This window comes from Nymphalis io, chromosome 30 (assembly GCF_905147045.1).
Source record: "Nymphalis io chromosome 30, ilAglIoxx1.1, whole genome shotgun sequence".
Lineage (NCBI taxonomy): Eukaryota > Metazoa > Arthropoda > Insecta > Lepidoptera > Nymphalidae > Nymphalis > Nymphalis io.
The window spans coordinates 6293994-6311934 of record NC_065917.1 but is presented as its reverse complement, the minus strand read 5'-3'; the positions used below and the strand labels follow the sequence as shown (position 1 = coordinate 6311934).

General features: G+C 36.4%; 1 protein-coding gene across 4 annotated transcripts in view; it reads right to left on the bottom strand.

Moving 5' to 3' along the window:
* Positions 1 to 17941, bottom strand: part of LOC126779889 (segmentation protein cap'n'collar-like) — a 129111-nt gene that overhangs the window by 89393 nt on the left and 21777 nt on the right. The window lies entirely within an intron of this gene.

The following is a 17941-nucleotide window of genomic DNA, read 5'->3' as shown; positions in this document are numbered from 1 at the left end:
AACTAAAAACACTATTTAAAAAGATGACCATATAAAACACCTAATTCCACTTTCCAAAATCAAATCGTTCGACCGTTTTCAGATTCGCGCGTTATTTCACGAGACAATGTCTTTGTTACATCAAAAGTCGCGACGCGCGCGCGCGCCGTGACGCTCGACGAGCTACTGCGATGAAGTAAAGAATAACATACGAGCGTTCAATGACCAGACCGCCTGGCCTTTAGTCCAACCGTCCACAGACAACGAAACATTCGATTTATATTACCATTTCAATAGACGACGAACTTTAAACTTCAACAAAAAACTTAATATACAATCGAAATAAATATATATTTCCTATGAATTAAATATTCATTTGGAAAACTTTCCATTTGTGAACAAAGGGCTTCTCATTCTCTACATCACAAGTCAGATTTTCGTGAAAATCAGCATATCTTCAAATTTCGAAAATCCAGGAATTTAATTCAGACAAATATTTACGTTGTGTCCAAAACGCGCGATCTATGTTGGCTGGTCAGAAATTTGTTACGAATGGTTGCTCCGATTTAGCTTTCACTCACTTCTTTTATTGTTTGTATATACATTTGTATATAACAATAAGCATATTGCGCGTTTACAATTACGTAGTGGATTATCGTTAGCTGATTTAGATGCGTCAACGTCCTGGACACAAAAACACTCAACGATCAATTCAATTTGCTCGTGTTATTGGTATGCGTGTGAAATATTTTCACCTTTACGAGGTCGAATTATAATTTCAATTGCCATTTTAATAACAGACTAATAAACCCAATATTACCGGTGGTAGAGCTTTGTGCAAGTTCGTCTGGGTAGGTACACCCCACTCATCAGATATTACAGGCACAAGGGACATAACATTAACATCTTACTGTAAATGCCAATGTCTATGGGCGTTGGTGACCACTTACCATCAGGTGGCCCATATGCTCGTTCGCCTTCCTATAGTATATAAAAAAAGACTTCTTAGATGTTTTTAAATCTTATATTTATTAGATCTACATACGCGAGAAAAGGACAGAATATTTGAGATTTTCGCAAATGGTAACTCGTGATGAATAGGGTGATCGAGGAGCTGACGAGAACTGATGGTTGCGACTTTTCCATGGCTCTGAAGCCAGCTGCATCACAGACTATATATAAATAATAATTGCAATTGGTTAATAGTAATTACGTTATGTAGCTATGTATTATCGTTATGTAAGAGGAAATATAAAAAAGCACGTTTGCGAATATTGACTTAGAAATAATATTAATAAAATTGATGATAAAATCCAGGTCAGAAGTCATCGAATCGATTTTAATAGCGAATGGCTTTATACATCCATTTGTGTAGATGACAACCACTGGTCAGACTTTCTGCCGCTAAATAGCAATACTTATTTTCGATGCGGATTCGTGGAATACACTGTGACAGAATTTCACTCAACACATTCGGGTTCCCTCGGGATGTTTTCCTTCACCACCGAAGCACAAGATCAATCATGAACACGTGAAGATTCCCTAGTGAACCCACAAACTTCTATGAGACGTAGGCGACCTAACCAAAGACATCTTGGGTATTAAATTATACAAACAAACCGTACAACATATAATATATTAACGAAACATAAAAATAACATATAACACGAAACGAGATAAAATATACGCAAGCGCGCCAAAATCTTTAAAAAAAAAAAAAACAATGAGCTTTCAAACAAAGAATTCTAAAGATGACAGATCTGTCATTAGCACATAAATAAGCACAGATTATAAATAACTCCATCTTCGACTCGAGTGTGATTTCAACGGAATTGATATACGCAGCTACATATGTAAAAAAAAAAGTAACCCATATTTTTTCATAGATAATATGAGTATATAACATTTTAGAATATCCCCATATATATACATGAGAACTCTGATGGACGAGTGGTTAGGAAACGTCATTCCAAACCGAAGACTGAAAGTACAAATCCGGGCAAGCACCACTGATCTTCTTGCTTATACTTAGTTTGTGTTTATAATTCATCCCGTGTTTGGCGGTGAAAGAAAATATTATGAACCATTCATCAGATATTCTACCGCTGAACAGCAATACAGTTCCGGTTTGAAGGGTGAGTGAGTCACTGTAACTACAGGCACACGGGACGGAACATCTTCGTTCAAAAGGTTGATGGCGCATTGGCGATGTAAGAAATGTTTAATATTTCTTGCATTGCCAATGTCTATGGACGGTGGTGACCACTATATATCAGGTGTCCCATTTGCACGTCCGCCTATCTATAAACCAAAAAAATTGTCAGATAAGAATCAGCTAAAGGTGTATCCGAATTGGAGCTGCGTGGTAACGAATAAACTCCGAACGTACTCCTCAAAGATGTCTCTGCCCAGCAGTGGGAAATGACATATTACTTACATCAGCGAAAGGAACATACAATAACGATCGTAGTGTCTGAAAATACAAACATATCGTGGAAAATACAGAAGTCGGTCTTTCTTTGAAGTCGGTCAATGAACAAATCAAGCAATACTTGATATTGTTGTGTTCCGGTTTGAAGGGTGAGTGAGCCAGTGTAATTACAGGCACAAGGGACATAAAATCTTAGTTCCCAAGGTTGGTGGCGCATTGGCTATAAGCGATGGTTGACATTTCTTACAATGCCAATGTCTAAGGGCGTTTGGTGACCACTTACCATCAGGTGGCCCATATGCTCGTCCACCTTCCTATACTATAAAAAAAAAAAAAATCGCAATCACCTAAATTTGAACTCGATAACTATTAATTGTTCATTTTATAAATAACGCAGTTTTCCGTTATAAAAATATGTATTAAATACAATAACAGCCTGTTAATGTCCCACTGCCGGGCTAAGGCCTCCTCTCCCTTTTGAGGAGAAGGTTTGGAGCTTATTCCACCGCGCTGCTCCAATGCGGATTGATAGAATACACATGTGGCAGAATTTCAATGAAATTAGACACATGCAGGTTTCCTCACGATGTTTTCCTTCACTGTCAAGCACGAGATGAATTATAACCACAAATTAAGCACATGAAAATTCAGTGGTGCTTGCCCGGGTTTGAACTCACGATCATCGGTTAGGATTCACGCATTCTAACCATCGCCATCGCGGCTCGGCATGTATTAAATAAGAAGTATTAATTTTTTTTTAACATCACGTATAACATATTCTATTGAAACAGACTATAAATGCAACGAAATTTTACTGCGTTCTCTTTATGAATTCGTCTTTCGAATGACTTAAAGGCCGTTTCCCCGACATGGCGCTGATCCAAGATGGATGAATACTTGAAATAATTTTATTCTGATAATAACAATGTTTGTGTCATTTTTCTAACTACATTTCGCTGCAGCTTCACCCACATATTATGGGAAGGGGGGGAGGTGTGAGGTATAAAAAAATTCATGTCCTTTTTTGGGAATCAAGCTTACCTAAAACCAAATTTCATCAAAATCGGTTCAGTGGTTTACCCGTGAAGGCGTAATAGACAGAGTTATTTAAGAATTTATAATACTAGTATAGATAAATGATGATCAGCCCTATGGCTGATCATCATTTACCTATGATTCTTATGGCCATCTATATGGCCCAGTGGTAAGAACGCGTGAATCTTAACCGATGATCGTGGGTTCAAACCCGGGCGGCATGCACCACTGAATTTTCATGTGCTTAATTTGTGATTATAATTCATCTCGTGCTTTACGGGGAAGGAAAACATCGTGAGGAAACCTGCATGTGTCTAATTCCACTGAAATTTTGCCACATGTGTATTCCACCAACCCGCACTGGAGTAGCGTCGTGGAATGAGCTCCAAACCATCTCCTTAACCATAAATCGCGAGTTCAAACCGCGGTAAACACCATCAAGTTTCATGTACTTAATTTGCGTTTATAAATACGTGAGTACATAAATGGTATCGTAATTGCGATTATCATTTGATTAAGGCTACGCAGCATCCATATAACCCATTATCACAGGAGTAAAGGCAGATAAACGACTTTGACACAGAACTGACGCTACATCGGTCGAGATCTTGAATAATATATGATATTCTCTATGGTTCGCGAAAAAAAATGCCTCTTGAATGTCGGCGAAGTTGTTATCGGAACTTTGAAAGTAAAATTAAAGTGTTTATAAGTAGTTAAGTGGAAGAGTGTTGTATTATAAATAGAGATAAATTAATCGAGAACTGTTCGTAGTGCGTAATACAGCAGAGATATTAGCGAATCGTATGTAATATGTAAATATAAGTTTTGTTTATATTTACTCCTCCTTTGATTGGAATAGAGTTTAAGCATTATTCACGTGAGGGTATAGAGAACGCACTTGTGGTTCTCTATACCCTCACGTGAATAATGCTTAAACTCTCTGCCTCCTGCTCGTCTGCCTCCTGCGCGAGGTACTAGTGTCTCTTATGAATAGACAGCACAGAAAAAATGAATCGGCACATTACAAAATGGCTACCTAACAAAATTATTTAATACAAACAACAAAGAGTCAGTGAGATAATGTTATTGGCCTGTTTTTTTTTATATTCGCCGGGAAGGCAAATTACTCCACTTGATGGTAAGTGGTATTAGAGTCCAAACGCGACGACGGCCAGTACAGTCGGGAAGAATGTTCTGCACTAGCTGACCCCGCCTTGTCGGCCCGCAAGATGACTCTTCACGCCTCGTTTGAACAAGTGAACGGGTAAAGAATTCCATTTTTGGAAATACGACATAGAAAGGATTTGCCAAATTTCTTTGTGCGCGATCGACCACCTACTTGGTGATAGGGCTCGTAAGGTCATGTGGTTACAACCCACTCATCACAAATTCTACCGCCAAACAGTAATAGATAGTATTAGAATGTTGCGGTTTGAAGTATACCAGTGAAACTACAGGACATGGGATGTAACATCCAGGTCCCCAGGTAACACCCAGGTTTGGTGGCGCATTGGCGATATAAGGAATGGTGTTAATATTTCTCACAGCCCCAATGTGTGCTTATCATCCAGTGGCGGACGGTCAAATGGGACACCTGATGTTAAGCGGGCACCACCGCCATAGACATTAACGATGTAAGAAATATTAACCATTCTGTACATCGCCATTGGGCCACCAACCTTGGGAATGAAGACGTTATGCCCTATATGCCTGTAGTTACACTGGTTCACTTGTTAATTAACCGCCCATCATTTCCACACCCCAGCCCCCTCTAATAAAATATCATTGCAACGCCCTTGCACCAAAAATATACCTTAATAAAAAAACACGAGTTCTTTCTTAGTAAATATTTATAACAACAAAATTTCGCTTTCCTTCACGTGTTCGTAAAAGTCGTGCGAATGCACTCGCGCCATCTTTAAAATCATAGATAAAAATAAATTGCACTTAATTAGGGCGTTGCCTGCGCGTGCGCATTGCATTTTTAGATTTATGGTTCTTTGTTTATCACGTGTCTATTTCAGTGTTGCGTAGATTAAATGAATGTATGTTAAAGTTTTAATAAGACAATATCATTTCATCTTTAGCCTTGACCAATAATTAAAATACATAAAACATAAGATTTATCGTTTGGTCACTGGATATTGCATATGGTAACATTATTATATTGCTGCTTCGTCAAAACTTTAAATTATACATAAAAAATATAATTACGCGAAAATATTTAAATATTATTTTAATAAAAAAAATTAAAACTGCAAATGACACAACAAAGTTTACTCTTTGACTTAATTTAGAAAAAAAAAAACATACAAAGATTGAGAACATTACTGAAATAAATTATGTTCTTGATTTAAATGGATTAATTTTAAGCGAAAAAAAAAGGCAAAGAGCCAGCCAAGTATGAAGAAACAAATTTTTTAATTGTTATAACGAAAATAAACGCTTTCGAGATTCTTATTCTACTTTCTCTTTATTTCGCGAACTTTCTACAGTTTTTATTTTCATCGCGGCTTATTTGGAAAACAGTGGGACTTGTTCTGTAAGAGCAAACTCGAGACGCCGCAGGAAACGGTCGTAAAATGTCATATAGTGCAAAACAGCAATACTTGATATTGTTGTGTTCCGGTTTGAAGGGTGAGTGAGCCAGTGTAATTACAGGCACAAGGGACATAAAATCTTAGTTCCCAAGGTTGGTGGCGCATTCGCATTTCTTACAATGCCAATGTCTAAGGGCGTTTGGTGACCACTTCCCATCAGGTGGCCCATATGCTCGTCCACCTTCCTATTCTATAAAAAAAAAATAATGATATGCGACATTGACCGTAATAATTATAACATTTAACAAGGATACACGCATCAATATCCTATGTCACCATAAGTCGGTTGTCATCATTTCTCGGGTGAGTAATGAATTAAGTTCTCAAAGAACCTGCCTACTAGATTGTTTTAATAGAACTTTCTTACACTTCTATAAAAGCTGATTTGTAAGTGATACAAGGTCGAATTCGACTGTTACAATTACTTAATGATTATAACAAGCCCATAAATCCCACGACTGGGCAATCCAGAAGGATCCATTGCGAATCGGCATCGACTCGTATATGTTAACCCACTATATTTTCTCGTGTTTCGTTGTATTTAAACCACTCGGCTCATTATATAAATTATATGTGATAATTACGTCTGAGTTAGAATATTTTAATTATAATAATTACAAAATTTTATAATACACTATATATTATAATAGATTAAAAATATAAATAATTCAAATATGTTATTTAGATTATTTATTATCTGTCAAACTTTGGTCATTGATCTCTATTTGAATTTAGAATTCTAATTTAAATGGCGTTTCGCGCCGTTTACCTTACGCGATCTTTTTCGTACGACCGCTAGAGTTCAAGGTTATACGTCGATATTCTCGTACGAAAACAATGTTTTTTAGTGTTAACTTTATTTAGCACGTATGTGCGCATGAAAACGAATAATCTATCAATTTTATATACCAACGAAAAATAATTTGAAAATAGAACGTTTACCATTTGTAATTCATTACCAATTTATTATATTACGGTTCCATTTTTGAATTAGTGTTTTTTTTTTTAAATATTGTAAGCATTCCATATGTAATGTACAGATACAATATACATATGAAAATATACAAATTACTTTAATATAATTCGCCTCCAACATGTGATGCTAAACTTATATCATAACGAAAAATTAGTTTATTTGTAACGCTTTACGTCTTAGCTACACTACCGATCCCGGCTGAGTTCAACTCGCCCATCCCGCCCGGTGACGCTGTAGAGGCCAGTAAGGCCAACAGTACTAGACAATCCGAAAAAAAAAAAAAAAAAAACTGCCGATCATTATGAAATCTTACATAACATTCTCGGAAGTACAGATAAAACTACCCAAGTTCTGGAATCTAGTTATTGATAATGTAGATAGACAATGTGACTGAATTAAAAAAAAAAAGTGTTCGAAACAAAATTAAAAAAAAAACCGTCCGACATTTACGATACCAAGGAACTAGAAGATTGCCTTCATTTTCTATAGACGGTTACTAATAATTTAAAAACCTTGATACAATTGTCATCAAAGCGATAATTGTTTAAAACTATTTCAAACGTATTTACTTCAAAACCGAGTCACCTTGTAACAGAAAGGACAAAGCGAACTAAGGATAACATGTCACCTTCCCTTTCCCTTAAATGATATTAGATAAGGACAGAACGTAATGACTAATACATCGTTTCTTAGCCTTTTAAGTATTGACGGGCTTTGATTTACCACAGATTAAAAAAGGCGCGAAACATGAAGTGACAGTGACATATATGGCATTACATAAAATGACACTAATGCAATTCCTCGTTAATGTTTTTTTATAGTTCGTAAGACGCCAGAAGAGCATATGTCGACCTGATGGCAGGTTAAGTTGGAACCTGAAGGATGTTTGGAATACGTTATAAATAAGTAGACTGATAGGCAAATTGGCCACCTGATGGTAAGTGCTCGATACCGCGTATAGACATTAGCGCTTTAAGAAATATTAACCATTTCTGACATTCTCAATGCGTTAGCAACCTTGGGAAGTACCAAGTTATGTGTCTGTAGTTATATTGGCTCACTCGCCCTTAAAACCGCTACATAAAAATGCTTAGTATTAATTACACAACAATCCAACAATTACAAATATGCCAGTAATGAAATGCGCAATTGTACACATATTGCTATCTTCGAACGGATATATCAACAAGTAACAAGTTTTAGGCATATTACGTAAAGTTCTATTGCTTAGGTATATTATCTACGACGTTTAATACACTGGGTCACCTTTCAAACCGTAACACGGCAATTTTTTTTTTTTTTTTATAGAATAGGAAGGCGGACGAGCATATGGGCCACCTGATGGTAAGTGGTCACGAACGCTCTTAGACATTGGCATTGTAAGAAATGTCAACCATCGCTTACATATCCAATGCGCCACCAACCTTGGGAACTAAGATTTTATGTCCCTTGTGCCTGTAATTACACTGGCACACTCACCCTTCAAACCGGAACACAACAATATCAAGTATTGCTGTTTTGCGGTAGAATATCTGATGAGTGGGTGGTACCTACCCAGACGAGCTTGCACAAAGCCCTACCACCAGTAAATATATAATAATATATATATAATATATATATATATTAGTAAGTAGTACATATTTTGGCGAGGATGTGATCATTCGTGACTGTCATTATAATAATAATATCCTGGGACATTTTTCACACACGGTCATCTGATCCCAAATTAAGCTTGTACAAAGCTTGTACTATGGAAACCAGACAACTGATATACTACATATACTACTTTTCTTTTTGTAAATACATACTTATATAGATAATTACACCCAGACTCAGGACAAACAGACATGTTCATGCACACAAATGTCTGTCCTGGGTGGGAATCGAACCCACAACCTTCGGCGTGAAAGGCAAGTGTTCCACCAACCACGCCAACCGGGTCGTCAAAATTAAAATTGAACGGATGGATTGGAACGAAACGATGTGTAAACAAACAAAAAAAACGTATGAAAACTACATTCAACGTTCTCAACACAGGAAGACTTCAGATAATTTTACTGTAGTATGTCGTGTCATCAATAACAAATATTTTCATTTGCAGCGAGATCCAGTTTAAACCAGTTCGAGTAAGTGCAATTCAGTCGGTAGTAAATTTTCCATGGATTCATTGCATTGTTATATTATATCGATGTAAATCTTTAGTGTACCAGTGTAATTTGTGATAATTTATACTGGTGGTAGGGCTTTATGCAAGCTCGTGTGGGTAGGTACCACCCACTCATCAGATATTCTACCGCAAAACAGCAGTACTTGATATTGTTGTGTCCCGTTTTGAAGGGTGAGTGAGCCAGTGTAATTACAGGCACAAGAGACATAAAATCTTAGTTTCCGAGGTTGGTGGCGCATTGGCTATGTAAGCGATGGTTGACATTTTTTACAATGCCAATGTCTAAGGGCGTTGGTAACCACTTACCATCAGGTGGCCCATATGCTCGTCCGCCTTCCTATTCTATATAAAAAAAAATCTATCCCCTAACCCGCATCAGAGTGAGCCCCAAGCCCTTAAAGGGGATAGAAATGTGGCAAATTTTCAACCGACGCATTCAGGTTACATGGGCACTAGCCCGGACTTGAAACCACAATGTTTGACAACAATTCACGTTTTTTAAGCATTAGACCATAAAGGCTACGTGTTCGCACCTACTTAAAATTAAATAATAGCCCGCAAACTGGTCAAGGGTTTCCCGCACAGCCTGCCCTAGCATGTATTTATATCGTTTCTACCACCAGAGACGTGAAAGTCTAACATTCTTAAGTAGCTGTGCTCGTGGCTTTACCCGCGTGGAATTAGTTTCTATAAGAGATCATATATAAATAAGCGCACGCGGATAAAGCAGCTTTTCTACTGGCTTGCTTTACAAATACCATTTTTAAGTGTTTAATCTTATTATTATTGAAATAAAATATAGCCCGTGTAATTTTTCATCACGTGTAAGTGGAACGTTTTGGTGCTTTATCCCCTTATAAAGCACCAAAACGTTTCTAAAAGTGGAGACGAAGTCTTTTCCCAGTAATGGCATATTTACGGGTTCATATTCACTAAAAATCTTACGAGAATCTTAACTGGAAATGTTGTCCGAGCAATAAATATCGTCACAAAACAATATCTGCATATAGTATTCGAGATTGCGGCCTCGACGTTCAACGAGGTTGAACGAGGCAGATGGAAAAGATTATTCCTTAATAAATATATGATATTTTCATTGAAACTGGCACAAAATTCAAAATATTTAGGACAGTATTTTTAGAGCGCATGCACATTTTCAAGGATCACATCTTCAATGCCCTTCTCAAGATGACCTAATTTCCTGGCATTAAAATCATCTCTTTAAATAAAGATGAGCGAAATATTATTCACTTGGTGATAGGGCTCAACTGGAATGAAACCACCCATCACATATACGACCATAAAACTTAGTACTGTACGATTTGAAGTGACTTTACTTCCAAGATTCGAGGCGCATTGGCGATGTAAGGGACGATTAATATTTCTTACAATGCCAATGGGCAGTTGTGACCACGTAAACCATGTGACCCCTTTGCCAGTCCGTTACTAAAATATATCTAACTCTAATCACCCACCGAATATACATGATTATGGTGTTATATTCTCATTTCTTAATTAAGTTTTATTTTTCAGAAATTGAGGTAAATTTTAATATCTTTTATAGGAAAATTAACTGAGTACTTAGCGTAGTAAAACACCTGACCTCAATTTTACAATGCGATAAACATTTTTAGTTATGGCTTCTAAATTCTTATATTATAACTTAACTGTATATGGAAACTTAGTTTATAAGGTTGCTTAACTTATAAGGTGATAGACTTCTGCCCTGTATGGTGTATCAACTTTGTTAATATCGATTTGATCGAACTTCGTTCGATTTTCAAATAAACGTAACGGACAACTTTAGTTTTTTTTAAATATTTTTTAAGGGAATGGAACTTGAGAAACCTTTCATCAAAAAGGTCATAAGATAATGACAGCCAACATATATTTTTGTCCCTTCTGAAATTTTATCTTCGTCAATAATATTAGTATTAAAAAAAATGTTGTTTCCCAGTTTTACGCAAAATCTACTTACTTTTATATTAAATTTCTATATCGTTTTAGAACGGACGATAGAGTAAGATTGCACGTTTTAGATTTTTTTAAGATTTAACTCATATATTTTATAGATAAGGGTTAATAACCATGCTTATGTATAAAAATAATAACGACTACGTTCAATTTGAAAAAAAGCATGAGATGGCCCAGTGGTAAGAACGCGTGAATCTTAACCGATGATCGTGGGTCCAAACCCGGGCAAGCACCGCTGAATAATCATTTGCTTAATCTGTGTTTATAATTCGTCTCGTGCTTGATAGTGAAGGAAAACATCGTGAGAAAACCTGCATGTGTCTGATTTCACTGAAATTCTGCCACGTATATTCCATCAACCCGCATTCGAGCAGCGTGGTAAAATAAGCTCCAAACGTTTTCCTCAAAAAGTAGTAAGGCTGTTACTGTACTGTACTGTACGTTCAATTTGAGAATGGCAAATAGGCCAACCAGTGGTAAGCGATCACTACCACCCATAGACATTGGTACTGTAGCAAATATTGACTCTCCCTTAAATCTTTATGCCATCACCATCCTTAGTAACAAGGATGTAATATTCATTGTGCCGGTAGCTACACTGGCTTACTGAAAATCAACAAAGGAGTTTAATTATGGAAAATGTTTATTGGTAAATTAGCGTCATAATCACGAAGTAGGGCTCTTAAAATACATGAGTGAAATTAATTGTGACGTATGTCCGTCCTTTAAGAGTAATGCGAGGCCGATGTAATCACAGAAATTAAATTTTGCCTTGAGCGTGGGCGGAGACATTTTGTTTTTGGTATATCATCTTTTATTAGCCGAATTTGCCCAGAGGTAAGAGCGCGTAAATCCTAACCGATGATCGTGGGTTCAAAACCGGACAAGCTCCACTGAATTTTCATGAGCTTAATTTGTGTTTATAATTCATCTCGTGCTTGCGGTGAAGGAAAATATCGTGAGGTCACATGCAGGTTGCATGTGTCTAATTTCATTGTAATTCTGCCATTTGTGTATTCCACCAACCGGCATTGGAGCAGCGTGGTGGAATAAGCTCCAAAAACCTTCTCCTCAGTGGGACATTCACAAGCTGTTACTTTACTTTTATTAGCAAATAATTGTTGCTTACGTATTTGCATTCTACACTGTATTTATTAAAGGAACCCTTATAAACAATACTGACCTTACATAAAAGCATTATACAATGATAGTTTAGTATCCATTGATTTCTCTTACTATCTCTTTCTATCAACATTGATTTGACATTCGAAAGAAGAAGATAGAGCATTGCTCAAGTAATCAACCCCGAAGCAACATTTATAGGGAAAGCTGTAGAGTTTTACAATGGCCGTTCGAATATGAAGCCATACAATGCTTTTATTTAAATTAACAGCCGAAGTTTTTTTTTCAGTTACAAGGCAAAGGTTAGGCGAGAGAAGCCAAAGTCATAATGTTTTATCATATGTTATATAACGAAAACGACTAAAAAAATTATTGTATACATTATGACAGGAACAGTTTTGAAATATTTTACATACAATACATTTTAAGCAATTACTAAGATGTACTTGCCTAATTAGTGTCACGTTGATCGCCATTTATTAATTATATCTTTTGAAAGTTCTTATTAGTTAACATGGTGTTTTCCTTCACCGTAGAGCACGAGATGAATTATAATTACAAATTAAGCACATGAAAATTCAGTGGTGGGTTTGAACTCACGTCATCGGTTAAGATTTACGCGTTCTTACCAATGGGCAATTCGGCTGTCGGCTGGTATCCGTGTTTTGTTTTTTAATCTCTGTGGTATACAATACAGTAAGGTCCTTTTTCCAGATCGATTTCGGCCAAGGCGACCAATCTCAAGAGAGATTAGCCAACTGCGCAGGAGATATTATAGTGTTCGAGTGTGTTCGCAAACACAGGTGCACTCTCTATTCCCTTGATCTCATAATCCGATGGAACGGCAATCCGACACGACCCGAAAGAGTTCAGGCGCAGGACCCACGGCTTTACGTCCGAGGCACGGTAGTGTATACACTTCCTACTTCCAGACTCCAGAACCTTCAGACCCAAAGACCTCCGGGCCAGCGGCCTTATATCTAGCCACTAGACCAACGAGGCAGTCGAGTCAATACAGTAAAAAGTAAATCAACGGCATGTTACTTCTCATCTTGGCAAGATTCAAGGGAAGTAAATCGAGCCGAGATAAGAGCATTGAATTTATTTCTGGAAACGTACAAAATACAGGATAATCGCTGCAATGTGTTCCGACGCACAAGGTAAACTTTATAAAGAGATACGTCTCGTTGTTTGTTTGTTCCTCATTCATAAAGAACTTGCTAAATTATATGTCTTAAAAAAGACTCCCCACAGATGTAAAAGTCTTAAACATTATAAGATAACCGATATGTTAATATTTATTAAAAAAAATACAAAGTTGCGTTAATAAAATATTTTTTATGATTATAATAATAAATTGCAATTAAGTATATACACGCGCCTCACACACGAGGGAGTAGAGAAGGCATGACGTCGTAAGAGAGCTTCATGCTGTTTGCCTTCGCGACATACGAATCAGTATTACCATCGAGGTGTGCCAATTGACGTTTGAAATCAGAACTTTGAATATATATATATATATATTATCGTCTCGCTTCGCACGGGTATATAAGAAGAAAAATATATTTTAGATACGATTTGCGTTAAATACGTTCTTAGTGAGCGTCTACGTCGGGGAAAGAGTAACTGACAAATTTCAAGTCAATCGAGCGGATTGTTTAGGAGATCTCGTGAGGAGTGGTATTTCGCTTATTTATATATATATATATAAATGTATAGAATACATCGCGACCGTAAGTCCCGTTATTAAAAAAAGTAAAGTAACAGCCTGTGAATGTCCCACTGCTGGGCTAAGGCCTCTTCTCCTTTTTTAAGGAGAAGGTTTGAAGCTTATTCAGCCACGCTGCTCTAATGCGGATTGGTGGAATACATATGTGGCAGAATTTCAGTGAAATTAGACACATGCAGGTTTTCTCACGATGTTTTACTTCATCATCAAGCACGAGACGAATTATAAATACGGATTAAGCACATGAAAATTCAGTGGTGCCCGTGTTTGAACCCACGATCATCGGTTATGATTCACGCGTTCTAACCACTAGGCTAAAAATCAATAAATTATTTATCACGAAGATGCTCGAAGGATAAAAATTTAAGGATTATGTTTGTTAGCGATTATCTGTGCATAATACTGGCAGCCCACACGTCGTAGCTGTCACGGGCTTCTATTGGGTTTGCTATTTACACGCGGTTACTATGGTAACTGTTATCTGTGTGGCAGTGAGATATGGATGTGTGCTATAAATGATTTTTATCGCATAATTAGTCAAGTTGAATTGCTTCTTTCGTGTCTTGATAAAATGTCTTTAAATTCTTAATATTATGATTAATGTAATTGATATTTCAAATCTATCCTAAAAAAACGTATAAAGAAAAGCTCTAGCTAAGAACCGTACAGCCGAATTACAAACATACATAAAAAATAACGATTAATCAGCCAGCGATTATATGACTAATCAAAACAAATGCATGACGACGTCTGACTGTGCTTAATGACGTTTAGTTATCACCCAAGATCACACCACCCACATAGAACGTTGAACGTTACACCTACGCATATATTTAATCAATATGCATATATGTTTGACGAGCCGGTTGGCGTAGTTGGTAGATACTTGCCTTTCACGCCGAAGGTTGTGGGTTCGATTCCCACCCAGGACAGACATTAGTGTGTATGAACATGTTTGTTTGTCCTGAGTCTGGGTGTAATTATCTATATAAGTATGTATTTACAAAAGAAAAGTAGTATATGTAGTATATCAGTTGTCTGGTTTCCATAGCACAAGCTTTGTACAAGCTTAATTTGGGATCAGATGGCCGTGTGTGAAAAATGTCCCAGGATATTATTATTATTATTATGTAATGTATTTTTTTATATAGAATAGGAAGGCGGACGAGCATATGGGCCACCTGATGTTAAGTGGTCACCAACGCCCATAGACATTGGCATTGTAAGAAATGTTAAACATCGCTTACATCACCTTTTGTCTTCCTACCTCTAGAACAAATGTACCTAGACACTCGCCCTTATACCGCATGTGTTCTCTTATAATAGTATTCGTTTTAATTATGATATTTTTACCGACAGTTCTCTAGCCTCATTGAAAAAAGTTAAAAAAAAAACAGTTTCTTCAGTTTAAAAACTTATAAGCTTAGGTCTTTGTTGCTGTCACTGACCAGACGCTTTTTTCGCACTTAATCAAAAACGCATGTCGTGTCTACATCAAGAGATATGTAATCATTTGAATTTTATGATTTTGTTTTTTAGCCCTATGAACATAAAATAAATAAATAAAAATCACCAATGCGCCACCGACCTTGGGAACTAAGATGTTATGCCCCTTGTGCCTGTAATTGCACTTGATAACTCACCCTTCAAACCGGAACACAACAATACCGAGTACTGCTGTTTTGCGGTAGAATATCTGATGAGTGGGTGGTACCCAGACGAGCTTGCACAATGCTCTACCACTAGTAATATTATTTTTATTGATGGCAATTAAGTTCCTAACATATGTATCACGTCAACCATTGACGTTGCGTATAATTTTAAAGCGTTTGAAAATGAGAAGCGAAACTACTTATATACTAATATTATATACTAAAAACCTTCCCCGAAACGCGCCACGAATATATATGATATAAGTTTTATATATGTATATTGGTTTAGCCTTAAAAAATTAGTATAAAAACACGCGTTGAAATAAATTTTATATTTAAAAAAAAATCTTTTTATTATTATTATTGATTTGATTTGATTTTGAAACTGGTGGTCAGGGTATCACATATTCTACCGTCACGCATCAACACTTAGTATTGTTTTTTTTTTTTATTATATTTGCCGGAAAGACAAATGACTCTAGACCACCTGATGATAAGCGGTTATAGAGTCCAAATGCGACGACGGCCAGTACAGTCGGGAAGAATGTTATGCACTAACCGCCCCCGCCTTGCCGGCCCGCAAAATGCCTCTTCACGATTCGTTGGTGTTCCGGTTGAAAAGGGTGACAGAGCCTGTGTAGCTACAGGCACAAGTGGTATAGTCCTCCTAGTTCTCACAGCACCCATATCTATGGGCAGTGGTGACCGCTTACCACCAGCTGACCTATGTTCTAACAAAAAATACTCAAGACAGTAACCAATATACCCATACGACATGAAAGTTGATTACGTCACGGTCACGTGACCGTTAGTCACGGTGTGAGTGACCGGAAAATAACAATTACAGTTATGTCAGTGCAAATAGTTTTTTTTTTTTAAACATTTTGTTCCAAAAATTTACAAAACATTTTCGTATTTTCATTTCCTTTACTTTTTGCCGTGATGGCCTAGCGGTTAGAACGCGTGAATCTTAACCGATGATCGTGGGTTCAAACCCGGGCAAGCACCACTGAATTTTCATATGATTAATTTGTGTTTATGTATCTCGTGCTTGACGGCGAAGGAAAACATCGTGAGGAAACCTGCATGTGTCTAATTCCACTGAAATTCTGCCACGTGTGTATTCCACGAAACCGCATTGGAGCAGCGTGGCTATTAGCTCTAAGGCTTCTCTTCAAAAAATGAGAAGCGAAGAGAGAAGAGAAAATTTAATCAACATATTAATTACAAAAAAAAAAACTTTAATATCATCGAATCATTTTTTATTTGTCGATCAATGTGACGTCACGTATGATGTAATAATTTATTAATTGAAATATAATGATGACACATCAATGTAATGTAATTATTCTAACCAAGGATAAGAATGAAATCGACCCTTAAATATTAGTAGACATTGCCCACTGGTCGAAAATCGACTTTAATTTATTTAAATTTTATTAAAGTTTGAATGTTATTAAGGTATTCTATTGTCAAATGTATACATATAATTAAAATTGAAGAAATATTGATTTTTAATAAATAATTAAAGGAATTGCAAAATAAGTATATACGCACAAATATCTATTAGACAAATTATATGATAAATCATAAGCAAAAGGGTTATAATACATGATCAAACTGCACTCCTCGTCTATTTATACTTTATCTGTGCAAAATTTCAATCTTCTTCGTCTACGCAATTGTCGTAAAAAGGGGTACAAAGTTTTTGCTTCACGTATTTATATTATATATAATTGGGGAGTATAAGTTAATCCTGTCAGGAAGTTTAAATTTATACAATTCGCAAAGAAAAAAAACATGTAAAAAAACCCGCTGTTTATTACGCCTTTACTAATATTATAGTAAATAGTAACAGCCTGTGAATGTCCCACTGTTGGGCTGAGGCCTCCTCTCCCTTTTTGACGAGAAGGTTAGGAGCTTATTCCACCACGCTGCTCCAATGCGGGTTGGTGGAATAAATAGACAAAATTACTAATATTATAAATAGACAAAATATGATTTTCTGACATGTTTGTTTGTAATGGATAAATTCAAAATCTACTAAGTCGATTATAAAAATTCTTTCTCCTATAGAAAGCTACATTATCAGCGAGTAACATACGATATATTTTATTTAAAAAAAATAGAGAACCCTACGAAAATTGCAATAATGTAACTTAAGGTATCAATTCCATTCCTATAAGTCATTATTGGCGTAAAAAAAAGTTAATTATTCAACCCAGAAGTCGAGGCGAGCCGCGAGTATTTTTTTTTATATGCGCCGGGATGGC